The following is an 18,006-nucleotide window of genomic DNA, read 5'->3' as shown; positions in this document are numbered from 1 at the left end:
GTGGGAGGGAGGGAAAAATTCTGCTTGACTCAGAACAGAGAGAGCTGTGGTCTCTTTTGAAGTTAACATGATTCATATGCCTGTGTTACAAATGTATTAGAACTGTATGTCATATTGTACAGATGTATGCTAAAGAGATATTTTGTAAAGTACCGAGCAGAAATGTATATACACTATTGTAACTGTATATAAATTAACAATGGGAACTGAAACACAAGATGTTAACTTCGGAGAATAGCTGAAAATTTAAATTATTTTATAACCATGTAATAAAAGGATGTTATCTTTCAGTTATAGCCAATGGGAGACAGAATGCCTGTGCTAGATAAGTTTTTTATATTGTTTTTAAATGTGGAGGAATGTAAATTATTTTACGACTTCCACCATTTGCCAAAAGATCTAAGGTCTATGCGTTTTTGCAGGTGGATGATAAAATCATGGTTGTGAGCCTGGGAACTGAAGTCAGATGACGAGAAATTATATCATTCTGCAAGTATCCCAGCAGTAATATTTGGGATATTAATTTAAAAACTCTCTGAGTGAGACTGTGCATTTTGTATGTTGTCTTTGACCTGACAGCATCAGCTGGAAAAGCCACTCACCACATCTGCCTGCTTGCTCTGTTAGTAAGTTAATTAGGGTATAGTAATTCTCTTAGATACAGTTAGAAATATAGTGAATTATAGCTTAGATGTTTTCTTTATTTATTTGAGACTGTCCTGCAATGTTGTTTTAAATATTTGCTGTGATTTTGAATTCTGAGGTAACTGTGATTATTTAGTGAATATTTTCTTATTTTTTATTATTTATTATTAAATATATTTCAACCTATCATGGTGGTTGATATTTGTGAGACATATTTAAGTTCTGAGAGCACTTTCATATTTAGTTGGTGACACTGTTTTGGCCACTCCTAATAGCCTTGCTCTTGGTCAAACTACCATTTGTACTGATAGTAACATTATAGGTTCATAGGTTCATAGGTAGGTACTAGGCTATTGGCCCTAGGGCCTATATAAGCCTAGCCAAAGGTACCCTGGCTTTCGCCACCGAAGAAAATGATTTTCCTGTGCCACTGTCGAGCAGAGCCATAGAAGTGATCCCCGGGGTGAATTTCCTATCTCCCATCCAATCATCAAGATTTTTCTTGAAGAGCGCTAATGAGGAGCTTTGTTTGATATATATAGGTAGTTTGTTCCAGAGTATGGGAAGTCTCTAGGACAGGAATCTATCCCTCCAGCATGTTCTGTTTATTGTGGTGACAAGGTTTAGGTCCCTAGACCATGTAGCTCATAAGGATTGGGATTTCTTTTAGTGGCGCATGTCTAAAAGCTCTGGGTTTGACATAGCTTTGTGTGTTAGGCAGAGATCGCCTCTGAGTAGGCGATATGCAATGGAGTAAAGCTGCAGTTTTTTTAGATGGTCTGCATAGGGCGTCTATTTGAGGCCGGTAATCCTCTTTGTGAGGTATTTCTGTGGCCTTTCCAGTTGTTGTAGATGTCTTGTGAGGTACATACCAAAAGGGGCATTGTACTCTATAATGGGTCTAATGAGTGACGAGTAGAGGGGAACAATGACCTCTTTTTTCCTGGATGAGAAACCTTTTGTGATGAGGTGTGCCATGTAGAAGGATTTCCTGACTACTGTGGCAATGTGATTATCAAAGGAGTGACTACTGTCCACCTGTGTCCCAAGGTCTCTTATCACACTTTCAGTGTTAAGTAGACTACCGCCTATGTGGTAGTTCATGGGTATGACGTTTTTACCAAAAGGGATGACAATGCACTTTTTGGCATTGAGCTTGAGGCCATGGCTTTGACACCAGGCATCTGTCTCAGCGAGGCCCTTTTGTAGAATGTCCACATCTTTTGGAGTTTTGGTTATGGCTCCTAGTTTGCAGTCATCTGCGAACTTCGTTAGCCAAAGACCTTCTGTGCTGGCCTGTACTTCAGAGAAGTAGATAACAAACAGGAGAGGACCTAGGACTGAACCCTGTGGTACTCCACTTGTCACTGGTCTGGAGCTGGATTTGGAGTCTGCTACTTTCACAGTGTGGGTTCTGTCAGTGAGCCAGTTGGCAACCCATCTTGTGACATAGGGATTTATACCTAGTTTAGTGAGTTTATCTATAATTCCAGAGTGGGGGATGGTGTCAAAAGCCTTGGCGAGATCTAGATAGGCTGTGTGAACCATCTTACCCTCATCTACGGCTTTGGTGACTGCTTCAAAGAAGTCTATCAGGTTTAGGAGACATGATCTGCCTTTTACAAACTCGAACTGGGTGGGGTCCTGAGTTTGGTGATTACCAATGTCATTGTTTATAAGTTCCATGATGATACATTCCATAGCCTTGCAGACCAGTCTCCTTAGGCTAATGGGGCGGTAGTTTCCGGGGTCTGTGGAGGCTCCCCCTTTGTGGAGTGGGATAACTGTCACTGTGCACCATTCAGTGGGCACATAGCCTGAGGTGAGGCTATGATTGAACATGGTACTTAGGTGGGGTGCCAGTTCATTCTGTAGTTTATGTAGAACACAGCCTGGGATGTCGTCAGGTCCCATGGATGCTGTGTTCTTGGCTTTGGATAGTGTGTTTTTTACCTGTGCAGCCATGATTACAGGAACTTTGCATTCTTCTGGTATAGAGATGGGCCCTTTAAGGGGTGAGAGGGGGGTAAAGTTAGCACTGAACCTATCTGCCAGGATGTTGGCAATATCAGTTGGTTCTGTATATTTAATGCCATTGTGCTGTAACTCAGAGCAGATCTGAGTGTTGCCATTGAGATTTTTGACATAGCTATAGAATGCTTTGTGGCTGTCTTTAGAATCAGTGGCAATTTTGTTTTCATAACTAGCTTTGGAGGATTTTATGAGGGATCTCAGCTTCTGACTGAGGCTGACCAGGGAATTTCTCCAATCATGGGATTTTACTCTTTTTTGCAACAGTTTCTTTCTTCTGTTGTAGAGTTTGTTTATGGAAGGGGACCACCAGATTGGCTTCCTTTTTTTGGAGGGTAGCATATTGGTTCTGTTAGGGATTGCATGATCCATGCACTTGTGTAAATGTTTATAAAGTGCATTTGTGTAGGATTCAGCAGTCATACCTCTATTGTCCGTCAGCATGGGTGTCATGAAGTTTGCCATTTCTGTCTTAAGAAGCGTGAAGTTGGCTTTGGAGAAATTTTTTACTGTGGTTTACCTAATGGGGGGTAGGGGAGGGATGTGGATGTCTAGGGTGATTAGCTTGTGGTCGGATCTGACCAACGAGGAATTGACCTCTGGAGTGGAGCACCGGTTGCCCATGTTGGTAATAACCAGGTCTAGGATATTGCTGCCACTGGTGGGGGTGTGGATAAGTTGATCCATGGCATTGGAATTTATGAATTCCAGAAAACGTTGAGCAAAGAGTTGGTACATGAGTAGTTTTCCCAGTTAATGGCAGGGTAGTTGAAATTGTCCATTATTAAGGTATTAGGTTGTACCCTAATATTTTCCAGTGTATTAAGAAATGAGGAGTGGGAATCCTGGGGCATGGTGGGGGATCTGTAGCAAGTTACAATTTGGATTGCGGTCTTGCCCAGAGTTAGTTGCACTTGGATAATCTCGGATGCATTATGCTGAGCAACTAGCCTGGAGGTGTGGATATCCTTAATGAATATGGACACGCCTCCGCCTTTAGTGTTTCGGTCCAGGTTAGGTGGCTGAAAGGTGTGGTATGAATTGTAGCCTGGTAATGCAGGGGTATTCTCTGGAGCCTTGAACCAGGTCTCTGTCACTGCACAGATGTTGATGTTCTCCATTTTAAGGAGTGCCTTGAGTGAGTGCATTTTGAGGTTTAGACTTCTAGCATTGAGTAACAATACCCTCAGATTCTTCTTGCCTGTACCTGTTAGGGTGGTGAATTTGTCATTTGAACCTTGCCTAAAAAAGGCACTATAGGGGTGCTAGAGCCTTAGCCAGTATCCGGAATCCCAGGGGTGACAGGTGCAGGCCATCTCTGGCAAAGCATTGTGGTTTGTTGATCATGTCATCCCAGGCAGAAAGATACTGGATCCCCTTAGAATGACATCAGAAACTTAGCCAATTGTTGAAGTCAATCATTTTGTCCTTGTACTGTGGTATCATTCTGGGTGATGGCAGGATGCTACTCAGGGCTAGGGTCATACCTGTCTGGGCTACAAGATCGGACAGCTCCTCCATGTCCCTTTTCATGCAGTCCAAGGAGGTACGTCTCAGGTCATTCACACCAACATGGACAATGACAGAGTCATATTTGTACTTGTTGTGGAGTGACCTGAGTGCATGCGTGATGTGTCGGATCTTGGCACGTGACAGGCAGCTGACAGTAACTTTCTCCTTGTTTAGTCTGGTGAGTGGAATATCAGTGTGCCTGACTATAGAATCACCTATGACTAGAGTGTTGGGTACGTTGTTATGCCTTATGGACTGTGGTTGAGTGTCACACTGAGTTTGTGGGCTATGTGTCATTTGGGTTGTGTTGGGGGGTGGAGATTGCTTGTGTTTCTGCTTTGGAGGTTCCTGTTGCTTGGGTTTTTACTGAGAGCCTCAATGAATGTAGGTGTGTGTTTTGTGTTTCTATGTGTGTGTTTTGGTGGTGTAGGTTTTGAGGGACTATGTGCTGAGTGTGGTGTGGTGCAAGTGTTTCCCCTTCTCCTCTTGTCTGTCTAGTCCAGTCTTGGGTGAAGAGAGCTTTGCTTGCAGTTTGGCTATATAAGTGCATCTCTCACAGGTTGTAGTGTTGGCTGGTAGGAGGAGAGGGTTGTCTGTGTACATGAGGCAATTACTGCATTGCCCCAAGATGCCCAGATTCATCAGGTAGACAGGAGAAAACACTGGGAGCTGACCCTTAGACATGCCTGGATAGGTGCTTATTTGTTAAGTACTAGAAACTATTTTCCTCTAGACAGTGAGGAAAGTTGAGTGCTGTAGTAATTTGTAGCTTATTTAGTGCTTACAATAAGTTCTGAACAAGTGCTGAGCTCAAAGAAACAGGTTTGAGTGCTGAAACAAAAAACTGGCTAGTTCTAAGAAACAAAATTAAACTAGAAGGCTTCCCTCCGACACAGAAAGGCTTGGGGGCCTAGAAGCCTACAAATAGTCCTGGACACAGCAAATCTATATCCAGACTAGACTACCCACAGGAAAGGCAGGAAACAAGCTTTTTTTTTTAGAATTTTTTTTTTTTTTTGAGTGACATTGGACACCCTTTGTTAAGGGCCTTAAAGTAGATGATAAAGAGTGACTGGTGGCAGGGGAAACTACCTTATAGTTTTGTCAGAAGGGGGCATAGCTAGTAAACCTATGCCAGCCTTTCCCAGGCGTGTGTGTGTGTGTGTGTGTGTGTGTGTGTGTGTGTGTGTGTGTGTGTGTGTGTGTGTGTGTGTGTGTGTGTGTGTGCATATAACTCAAACCTCAGAGTGTGTGTGTGTGTCAGCTACTTGGGTAGGGACACTAAGCACTGGTTAGACAGAGAGGGTGCTGGTGGTCTTGGCTTGGTTACTCAGCTGAGATCTCAACATTATAACTGTGCCAGTGTGGAGTATTACTTGGGATCTGGAGAAAGAGGGAGAAACCAGCTTTGGACTGACTGTAGTCTTTTTGTGCTCTTAAGGGAAATTGCACTTGATGCAGAGAGCTGCATCTTGAAATACTGTGTGTGTACCTGTCATCCTCCCAGTGTATGTCCCCCTACAGGTGCCAGTGGTGAGCATTGACGCTCCTTGATTACTGCTGCCAGTGCTGGGGTATCACAGATTAGTTCTAAACAGTATGAATGCAGGAAAATTGTACTAGTGTACTATGCTGAAACTGCATGCAGTTCCATGTGGGCACAGCAACAGAACAAGCAATTTAACATGAATACACTTCTAACAACTTCTTAGAATAGTGTTGAAAAATACGACATAATAACAGTATAACTGAGCACAGTGCCAGTGGTAAAAGTTTTATGCAGTGTGCAATAAGGAGGCATTAGTTCAATAATAAGAAAAACAGTTTATCATAAACACGGTTCTTAAATAGCTTATTAGAACAATCTTCAAAAAAAAAAAAACCACTATAAGAGTTTATCTGTGGTTATTTATTTATTTAACTGGGAAAGTCTGACATGGAATTAAGCCAGTTTTCAGCGGAGGCCCAGGGGGAAACACTCCAAATGCATGTCTTTGTAATGTGGGAAGAAACTGGAGCACCCGGAGGAAACCCACACAAATGCAGGGAAGGCATGCAGACTCCACACAGAAGGTACCCCAGCCGAGAATCAAACCAGACAACCTCTTGCTGTAAGGCGACAATCCTACCACTGCACCACTGCTTGCAGTATATGCTTTACCAAAATAGCATACAGACAAACAGATGAAAACCTATCGCCAGTCTTCAAACACTACCTTGGTTGTTAAACCATTAGAACACAACTATGCAGCATGCACTAACTTACTATCGAATTACAAAAAATCAAAAACCGAAAAAGATGAAGTGCTTGATTTTGAGCATGAAAGCTATTACCTTTTAATAAATTATTTTATTTTACTACTATTACTTCAGCTGTGCTTGGTCTTTGGTATATACTTTTTAGTTTTGATTTACTACTGAATTAGTCAGATCAGTAACCTTTCAATCATACACAGAAGTTGAAAATATAGAGATTAAATATGCTACGCAAAAAGAACACCAAAGTAACTATTGAAGAAATGTACGACATCACTTTGAGTCACTTTGTATAACATTTGTATTTTAGAGCATCCGGCACCTAGGGTCCATTCATCTGCAATGAGTTTTAAAAATGGAGCCTGAGGTTATGAAACCTATGTTGCAGTTGAATAGCATACAGGATATAGGGGAGGACCCGTAAGGCGGCCAGATGATTTTTTTTTATGTAACTAGGGAAAATAGAATACACAAAGACCTCAGCTGGTGTAATGAAGGACAAAAAAAGTAAACAAAAACTCTTTGAACCAGGTTTTGTTACAGGTACTGTTAATCTCCTGAAGCTTACCTTAGTCAAAGATAATGAGGAAATACTTCAGTCTATTTAAGGAAATTATCTGTGATAAATATATAAATGGAGTTAAGTTTGGAGCCATAAGGGGAGTAGGAGATGAGAATAAGCTATGTTAGTTAGTGTAAAGTATGACAACTAGAACATAAAGCTAGACTAAGTCAAAAAAGGAGGAAGCAGGGCAATTACAGAAAAGAAAGTATGTAGCATGACCTGTGTCACAGTATCCCCAAATGCAAACGTGTTACATCATTCTGATACACAAATTTGTGTGACAATATCCCCAATGCATAAGACTTACACTGCATCACCATGTTGAATGAACCTGTCACAGTAAGCCCACTACATGAAGTCGCATTCCATCATATATGCAAACCTGTGTTACATCTCCCTTATATGTGAATCTGTCACAGTATCCCCAGTACATGAGACTGTATTATATTACCATCATACATGAGCCTGCATCGCAATGTCCTTATCATACAGGAACTTGTGGTACAACATCTTCATATGCAACCCATGTTACCTTGTCCTCATACATGAAACATTGTTATAACATCTCAAATGCATGAGACTATGCAACATCACCATCAAACACAAACTTGTATTGCAAAATCCCTATTATATGTGAAGCCGTGTCACAACATCCCCAATACAATACGGTGTTACATCATTATGATAAATGAACCTGTGTCACAACATCTACAATTCACGAGATGGGGTTACATCACTAGCATAAATGAACCTGTGTCACATCACCCTCAATACATGAGATGGTGTTACATCACAATCATAAATGAACCTGTGTTACAACACCCCCAGTACATGAGATGGTGTTACATCACTAACACAAATGAACCCGAGTCACAATATCCCCAATACATGAGATGGTGTTACATCACTATCATAAATGAAACTGTGTGATAACACCCCCAATGCATGAGATGGTATAAAATCACTGCCATAAATGAACCTGTGACATAACACCCCATAACATGAGATGGTGTTACATCACTAACATAAATGAACCTGTGTCACAACACCCGAATACACAACATGGTGTTACATCACTATCATAAATGAACCTGTGTCACAATCCAGCTAATACATGAGATGGTGTTACATCACTAGCATAAATGAACCTGTGTCATAACACCCCCAATACATGAGATGGTGTTATACAACTAGCATAAATTAACTTGTGTTACAACACCCCCATTACATGACATGGTGTTACATCACTAGCATACATAAACCTGTGCTACAACACTGCAATACATGACATGGTGTTACATCACTACCATAAATGAACCTGTGTCACAACACCACCAATACATGAGATGGTGTTACATCACTAGCGTAAGTGAACCTGAGTCACAACACCCCCAATACATGAGATGGTGTTATATCACTGTCATAAGTGAACCTGAGTCACAACACCCCCAATACATGAGATGGTGTTACATCGCTATCATAAATGAACCTGTCACAACATCCCCAATACATGACATGGTGTTACATAACTATCATAAATGAACCTGTGCCATAAACCCCCTCCCCAATACATGACATGGTGTTACAACACTATCATAAATGAACCTGTATCACAGAACCCCAATACATGACGTTGCTAAATAACTACCATAAATGAGCCTGTGTCATAACACCCCCAATACATGAGATGGTGCTACATCACTATCATAAATGAACCTGAGTCACAACATCCCAAATACACGAGATGGTGTTCCATCACTGTCATAAAAGAACCTGTGTCATAACACCTCCAATATATATTAGAGGGTGTTACATTACTGTCATAAATGAACCTGTGTCACAACACCTCCAATACATGACATGGTGTTACATACCTATCATAAATGAACAAGTGTCATAACACCCCCCCAATACATGAGATGGTGTTACATCACTATCATAAATGAACCTGTGCCACAACACCCCCATACATGAGATGGTGTTACATCACTAACATAAATGAACCTGTGTTACAACACCTCGATACATGAGATGGTGTTACATCAATGTCATAAATGAACCTGTGTCACAACACCCCAATACATGAGATGGCGTTACATAACGAACATAAATAAACCTGTGTTACAACACCCCAATATATGAGATGGTATTGCGTCACTGTCATAAATGAACTAGTGTTTCAACACCCCAATACATGAAATGGTGCTACATCACTGTCATAAATGAACCTGAGTCACAACATCCCCAATACATGACATGGTGTTACACCACTATCATAAATTAACCTGTGTCACAACACCCCAATACATGAGATGGTGTTACATCACTATCATAAAAGAACCTGTGTCATAACACCACCAACACATGACATGGTATTACATCACTACCATAAATGAACCTGTGTCGCAACATCTACAATACATGAGATGCTGTTACATCACTGTCATAAATGAACTTGAGTCACAACATCCCGAATACATGACATGGTGTCAGACCACTATCATAAATTAACCTGTGTCACAACACCCCCAATACATGAGATGGTGTTACATCACTATCATAAATGAACCTGTGTCACAATACCCCCAATACATGACATAGTGTTACATCACTATCATAAATGAACCTGAGTCACAACACCCCAATTCATGAGATGGTGTTACATCAGTGTCATAAATGAAGCTGTGTCACAACAGCCGAATACATGACATGGTGTTACATCACTACCATAAATTAACCTGTGTCACAACACCCCCAACACATGAGATGGTGTTACATCACTATCATAAATGAACCTGTGTCATGACATCTCCAATGCATGAGATGGTGTTACATCACAGTCATAAATGAAACTGAGTCACAACACCTCCAATACATGAGAAAGTGTTGCATCGCTAACATAAATGATCCCGTGTCACAACACCTCCAATACATGAGATGGTGTTACATCACTACCATAAATGAACCTGTGTTACAACACCCCAATACATGAGATGGTGTTGCATCACGATCATAAATGAACCTGTGTCACAATACCCCAATACATGACATGGTGTTGCATCACTATCATAAATGAACCTGAGTAACAACACCCCAGTAGGTGAGATGGTGTTACATCACTAACATAAATGAACCTGTGTTAAAACACCCCAATACATGACATGGTGTTACATCACTACCATAAATGAACCTATGTTATAACACCCCCAATAATTGAGATGGTGTTACATCACTGTCATAAATTAACCTGTGTTACAATACCCCAATACATGAGATGGTGTTACATCACTAACATAAATGAACTTGTGTCACAACACCTCAATACATGAGATGGTGTTATATCATAGTCATAAATGAACCTGTGTCATAACACCCCAATACATGAGATGGTGTTACATCACAGTCATAAATGAACCACTGTCACAACACCCACAATACATGAGATGGTGCTACATCACTATCATAAATGAGCCTTTGTCACAACACAATACATGAGATGGTGTTATATCGTAGTTATAAATGAACCTGTGTCACAACACCCCAACACATGAGATGGTGTTACATAACTATCATAAATAACCCTGTGTGATAACACCCCCCAATACATGAGATGGTGTTGCATCACTATCATCAATGAACCTGTGCCACAACACTCCCAATACATGAGATGGTGTTACATTGCTATCATAAAAGAACGTGTGTCAAAACACCCCCAATACATGACATGGTGTTACATCACTATCATAAATGAACCTGTGTCACAAACCCCCAGTACATGAGATGGTGTTACATCACTATCATAAATAAACCTGTGTCACAACACCCCAATACATGAGATGGTATTACATCACTATCATAAATTAACCTGTGTCGCAACATCTACAATACATGAGATGGTGTTACGTCACTACCATAAATTAACCTGTGTTACAACACCCCCAATACATGACATGATGTTACATTGCTATCATAAATGAACCTGTATCATATCACCCCCAATACATGAGATGGTGTTACATCACTATCATAAATTAACCTGTGTCACAACATCTACAATACATGAGATGGTGTTACATCACTACCATAAATGAACCTGTGTCACAACACCTCAATACATGAAATGTTGTTACATGACTATTATAAATGAACCGATGTCACAACACCCCAATACATGAGATGGTGTTACATCACTACCATATATGAACCTGTGTCACAACATCTGCAATACATGAGATGGTGTTACATCACTACCATAAATGAGCCTGGGTTACAACACCCCAATACATGAGATGGTGTTACATCACTATCATAAATTAACCTGTGTCATAACACATCTAATACAAGATATGGTGTTACATCACTATCATAAATGAACCTGTGTTAAGACATCCCGAATACATGATATGTTGTTACATCACTACCATAAAGGAACCTGTGTGACAGCACCCCCAATACATGAGATGGAGTTACATCACTATCTTAAATGAACCTGTGTTACAACACCCCAATACATGAGATGGTGTTACATCACTAACATAAATGAACCTGTGTCACAACACCCCGATACATGACATAGTGTTACATCACTACCATAAATGAACCTGTGTCATAAAACCCCCAATACATGAGATGGTGTTATACAACTAGCATAAATGAACTGGTGTTGCAACACCCCCAATACATGAGTTGGTGTTACATCACTACTATAAATGAACCTGTGTCACAACACCCTCAATACATGAGATGGTGTTACATCACTACAAAAATGAACCTGTGTCACAGCACCCTAATACATGACATGGTGCTAAATCACTACCATAAATGAACATGTGTCATAACACCCCCAATACATGAGATGGTGTTACATCACTATCATAAATGAACCTGAGTCACAACATCCCAAATACATAAGATGGTGTTCCATCACTTTCCTAAAAGAACCTGTGTCACAACACCTCCAATACATGAGATGGGGTTACATCAGTGTCATAAATGAACCTGTGTCACAACACCTCCAATGCATGACATGGTGTTACATAACTATCATAAATGAACCTGTGTCATAACACCCCCAATACATGAGATGGTGTTACATCACTATCATAAATGAACCTGTGCCACAACACCCCAATACATGAGATGGTGTTACATCACTAACATAAATGAACCTGTGTTACATCACTATCATAAATGAACCCGTGTCGCAACACCCCCAATATATGAGATGATGTTACATCACTATCATAAATGAACCTGTGTCACAACACCCCCAATACATGCGATGGCGTTACATCACTAACATAAATGAACCTGTGTTACAACACCCCAATATATGAGATGGTGTTACATCACTGTCATAAATAAACCTGTGTCACAACACCCCAATACATGAGATGGTGTTGCATCACTATCATAAATGAACCTGTGTCACAGCACCCCAATACATGACATGGTGTTACATCACTATCATAAATGAACCTGTGTCACAACACCCCAATACATGAGATGGTGTTACATCACTATCATAAATGAACCTGAGTCACAACATCCCAAATACATAATGTGGTGTGCCACACACCTCTAATATGAACCTGTGTGTTACATCACTAAATAAATGAACTGTGTGTTACATACTATCATAATGAACCTAAGTGTCGAACACCCCCAATACATGAGATGGTGTTACATCACTACTATAAATGAACCTGTGTCACAACACCCCAATACATGAGATGGTGTTACATCACTATCATAAATGAACCTGTGTCACAACACCCCAATACATGAGATGGTGTTACATCACTATCATAAATGAACCTGTGTCACAACACCCCAATACATGAGATGGTGTTACATCACTATCATAAATGAACCTGTGTCACAACACCACAATACATGAGATGGTGTTACATCACTACCATAAATTAACTTGTGTCACAACATCTACAATACATGAGATGGTGTTACATCACTATCATAAATGAACCTGTGTCATAACACCCAAATACATGAGATGGTGTTACATCACTATCAAAGATGAACCTGTGTCAAAACACCCGCAATACATGAGATGGTGATAAATCACTATCATAAATGAACCTCTGTCACAATACCCCCAATACATGACATGGTGTTACATCACTATCATAAACGAACCTGAGTCACAACACCCCCAATACATGAGATGGTGTTACATCACTAGCATAAATTAACCCGAGTCACAACACTCCAATACATGAGATGGTGTTATATCAGTGTCATAACTGAATCTGTGTCACAACACCCCAATACATGACATGGTGTTCCATCACTACCATAAATTAACCTGTGTCACAACATCCCCAATGCATGAGATGGTATTACATCACTATCATAAATGAACCTGTGTCATAACATCCGCAATACAGTCATAAATGAACCTGAGTTACAACACCTCCAATACATAAGATGGTGTTACATCGCTAACATAAATGAACCTGTGTCACAACACTTCCTATACATGAGATGGTGTTACATCACTAGCATAAATGAACCTGAGTCACAACACCCAAACACATGAAATGGTGTTACATGAGATGGTGTTACATAACTATCCTAAATGAACCTGTGTCATAACATCCCCCAATACATGAAATGGTGTTACATCACTATCATAAATGAACCTGTGCCACACCATCCCCAATACATGAGATGGTGTTACATCACTAACATAAATGAACCTATGTTACAACACCCCAGTACATGAGATGGTGTTACATCACTGTCATAAATGAACTTATGCCACAACACCCTAATACATGAGATGGTGTTACATCACTATCATAAATGAAGCTGTGTTGCAACACCCCCAATACGAGATGGTGTTACATCACTATCATAAATGAACCTGTGTCACAACACCTCCAATACATGAGATGGTGTTACATCACTAACATAAATGAACCTGTGTTACAACACCCCAATATATGAGATGGTGTTACATCACTGTCATAAATGAACCTTTGTCACAACATCCCCAACACATGATATGGTGTTACACCACTATCATAAATTAACCTGTGTCACAACACCCCCTATACATAAGATGGTGTTGTATCACTATCATAAAAGAACGTGTGTCATAACACCCCCAATACATGACATGGTGTTACATCACTATCATAAATGAACTTGTGTCACAAACCCCCCAGTACATGAGATGGTGTTACATCACTATCATAAATGAGCCTGTGTCACAGCATCTACAATACATGAGATGGTGTTAGTCAACTACAATAAATGAACCTGTGTTACAACACCCGCAAAAACATGAGATGGTGTTACATCACTATCATAAATGAACCTGAGTCACAACACCCCCAATACATGAGATGGTGTTACATCACTAGCATAAATGAACTTGTGTCAGTACATGAGATGGTCTTACATCACTATCATAAATGAGCCTGTGTCACAACATCTACAATACATGAGATGGTGTTAGTCAACTACAATAAATGAACCTGTGTTACCACACCCACAAAACATGAGATGGTGTTACATCACTATCATAAATGAAGCTGTGTCATAACACCCCCAAACATGAGATGGTGTTACATCACTACCATAAATGAACCTGTGTCACAATTCCCCCAACACATGAGAAGATGTTACAACACTATCATAAATTAACCTGTGCCACAATACCCCCAATACATGAGATGGTGTTACATCACTATCATAAATGAACCTGTGTCATAACATCCCCAATACATGAGATGGTGTTACATCACAGTCATAAATGAACCTGAGTCACAACATCTCTAATACATGAGATGGTGTTACATCGCTAAAATACATGAACCTGTGTCACAACATCTACAATACATGAAAAGGTGTTGCATCACTATCATAAATGAACCTGTGTCACATTACCCCCAATACATGACATGGTGTTACATCACTAGCATAAATGAACCTGAGTCACAACACCCCCAATATATGAGATGGTGTTACATCACTATCATAAATCGGCCTGTGTCATAATACCCCGAATACATGAGATGTTGTTACATCACTACCATAAATGACCCTGTGTCACAACATCTACAATACATGAGAAGGTGTTACATCACTATCATAAATGAACCTGTGTCACATTACCCCCAATACATGACATGGTGTTACATCACTATCATAAATGAACCTGAGTCACAACACCCCCAATACATGAGATGGTGTTACATCACTAACATCAATGAACCTGTGTTAAAACACCACCAATACATGACATGGTGTTACATCACTATCATACATGAACCTGTGTTAAAACACCACCAATACATGAGAAGGTGTTACATCACTATCATAAATGAACCTGTGTCACATTACCCCCAATGCATGAGATGGTGTTACATCACTATCATAAAAGAACCTGTGTCATAACACCCCCAATACATGACATGGTGTTACATCACTATCATAAATTAACCCATGTCACAAAACCCCCAGTACATGAGATGGTGTTACATCACTATCATAAATGAACCTGTGTCACAACACCCCAATACATGAGATGGTATTACATCACTGCCATAAATGAACCTGTGTCGCAACATCTACAAAACATGAGATGGTGTTACATCACTACCATAAATTAACCTGTGTTACAACACCCCAATACATGACATGGTGTTACATCACTTACATAAATGAACCGTGTCATAACACCCCAATACATGAGATAGTGTTTAATCACTATCATAAATGAACCTTTGTCATAACATCCCCAATACATGAGATGGTGTTGCATCACTATCATAAATTAACCTGTGTCACAAAATTACAATACATGAGATGGTATTACATCACTAACATAAAAGAACCTGTGTCATAACACCTCCATGGTGTTACATCACTACCATAAATGAACCTGCGTCACAACATCTATAATACATGAGATGGTGTTATATCACTGTCATAAATTAACCTGAGTCACAACATCCCCAATACATGACATGGTGTTACACCACTATCATAAATTAACCTGTGTCACAACACCCCCAATACATGAAATTGTGTTACATCACTATCATAAATGAACCTGTGTCACAACACCCCAATACATGAGATGGTGTTACATCACTACCATAAATGAACCTGTGTCACAACACCCACAATACAAGAGATGGTGTTACATCACTATCATAAACGAACCTTTGTCACAACAACACAATACATGAGATGGTGTTACATCATTGTCAGAAATGAACCTAAGTCACAACACCCCAATACATGAGATGGTGTTACATCACTATCCTAAATGAACCTGTGTCACAACACCCCCAATACATGACATGGTGTTACATCAGAGTCATAAATGAACCTGTGTCACAACACTCCCAATACATGAGATGGTGTTACATCACTATCATAAATTAACCTGTGTCATAACACCCCAAATACATGAGATAGTGTTACATCACTATCATAAATGAACCTGTGTCACAACACCTCAATACAAGAGATGGTGTTACATCACTATGATAAATAAACCTGTGTCACAACACCCCAATACATGAGATGGTGTTACATCACGACCATAAATGAACAGAAAAAGAGAGAACACCACAAGGTTAAGGTACCTCCAGGCAAAAAACAATGAGATTGTGTTACATCACTATCATAAATGAACCTGTGTCACAACACCCCCAATACATGAGTTGGTGTTACATCACTATCATAAATGAACCTGTGTTACAACACCCCAATACAGGAAATGGTATTACATCACTACCATAAATGAACCTGTGTCATAACATCCCCAATACATGAGATGGTGTTACATCACTATCATAAATTAACCTGTGTCACAACACCCCCAATATATGAGATGGTGTTATATCACTATCATAAATGGACCTATGTTACAACACCCCAATACATGAGATGGTGTTACATCACTGTCATAAATTAACCTGTGTCACAACACCCCAATACATGAGATGGTGTTACATCACAATCATAAATGAACCTGTGTTACAACACCCCCAGTACATGAGATGGTGTTACATCACTAACACAAATGAACCCGAGTCACAATATCCCCAATACATGAGATGGTGTTACATCACTATCATAAATGAAACTGTGTGATAACACCCCCAATGCATGAGATGGTATAAAATCACTGCCATAAATGAACCTGTGACATAACACCCCATAACATGAGATGGTGTTACATCACTAACATAAATGAACCTGTGTCACAACACCCGAATACACAACATGGTGTTACATCACTATCATAAATGAACCTGTGTCACAATCCAGCTAATACATGAGATGGTGTTACATCACTAGCATAAATGAACCTGTGTCATAACACCCCCAATACATGAGATGGTGTTATACAACTAGCATAAATTAACTTGTGTTACAACACCCCCATTACATGACATGGTGTTACATCACTAGCATACATAAACCTGTGCTACAACACTGCAATACATGACATGGTGTTACATCACTACCATAAATGAACCTGTGTCACAACACCACCAATACATGAGATGGTGTTACATCACTAGCGTAAGTGAACCTGAGTCACAACACCCCCAATACATGAGATGGTGTTATATCACTGTCATAAGTGAACCTGAGTCACAACACCCCCAATACATGAGATGGTGTTACATCGCTATCATAAATGAACCTGTCACAACATCCCCAATACATGACATGGTGTTACATAACTATCATAAATGAACCTGTGCCATAAACCCCCTCCCCAATACATGACATGGTGTTACAACACTATCATAAATGAACCTGTGTCACAGAACCCCAATACATGACATGTTGCTAAATCACTACCATAAATGAGCCTGTGTCATAACACCCCCAATACATGAGATGGTGCTACATCACTATCATAAATGAACCTGAGTCACAACATCCCAAATACACGAGATGGTGTTCCATCACTGTCATAAAAGAACCTGTGTCATAACACCTCC

At 40.0% G+C, this 18,006-nt stretch overlaps 1 protein-coding gene across 1 annotated transcript in view; it reads right to left on the bottom strand.

Annotated features, from left to right (window-relative positions):
• The window catches only part of SLC25A23 (solute carrier family 25 member 23), a 1,355,089-nt gene that overhangs the window by 380,643 nt on the left and 956,440 nt on the right, over positions 1 to 18,006 (bottom strand). The window lies entirely within an intron of this gene.

This window comes from Protopterus annectens, chromosome 15.part0, assembly GCF_019279795.1.
Source record: "Protopterus annectens isolate FY-2018-M chromosome 15.part0, PAN1.0, whole genome shotgun sequence".
NCBI classification, from domain to species: domain Eukaryota; kingdom Metazoa; phylum Chordata; order Ceratodontiformes; family Protopteridae; genus Protopterus; species Protopterus annectens.
This window is presented reverse-complemented; position numbering and strand designations above follow the sequence as displayed.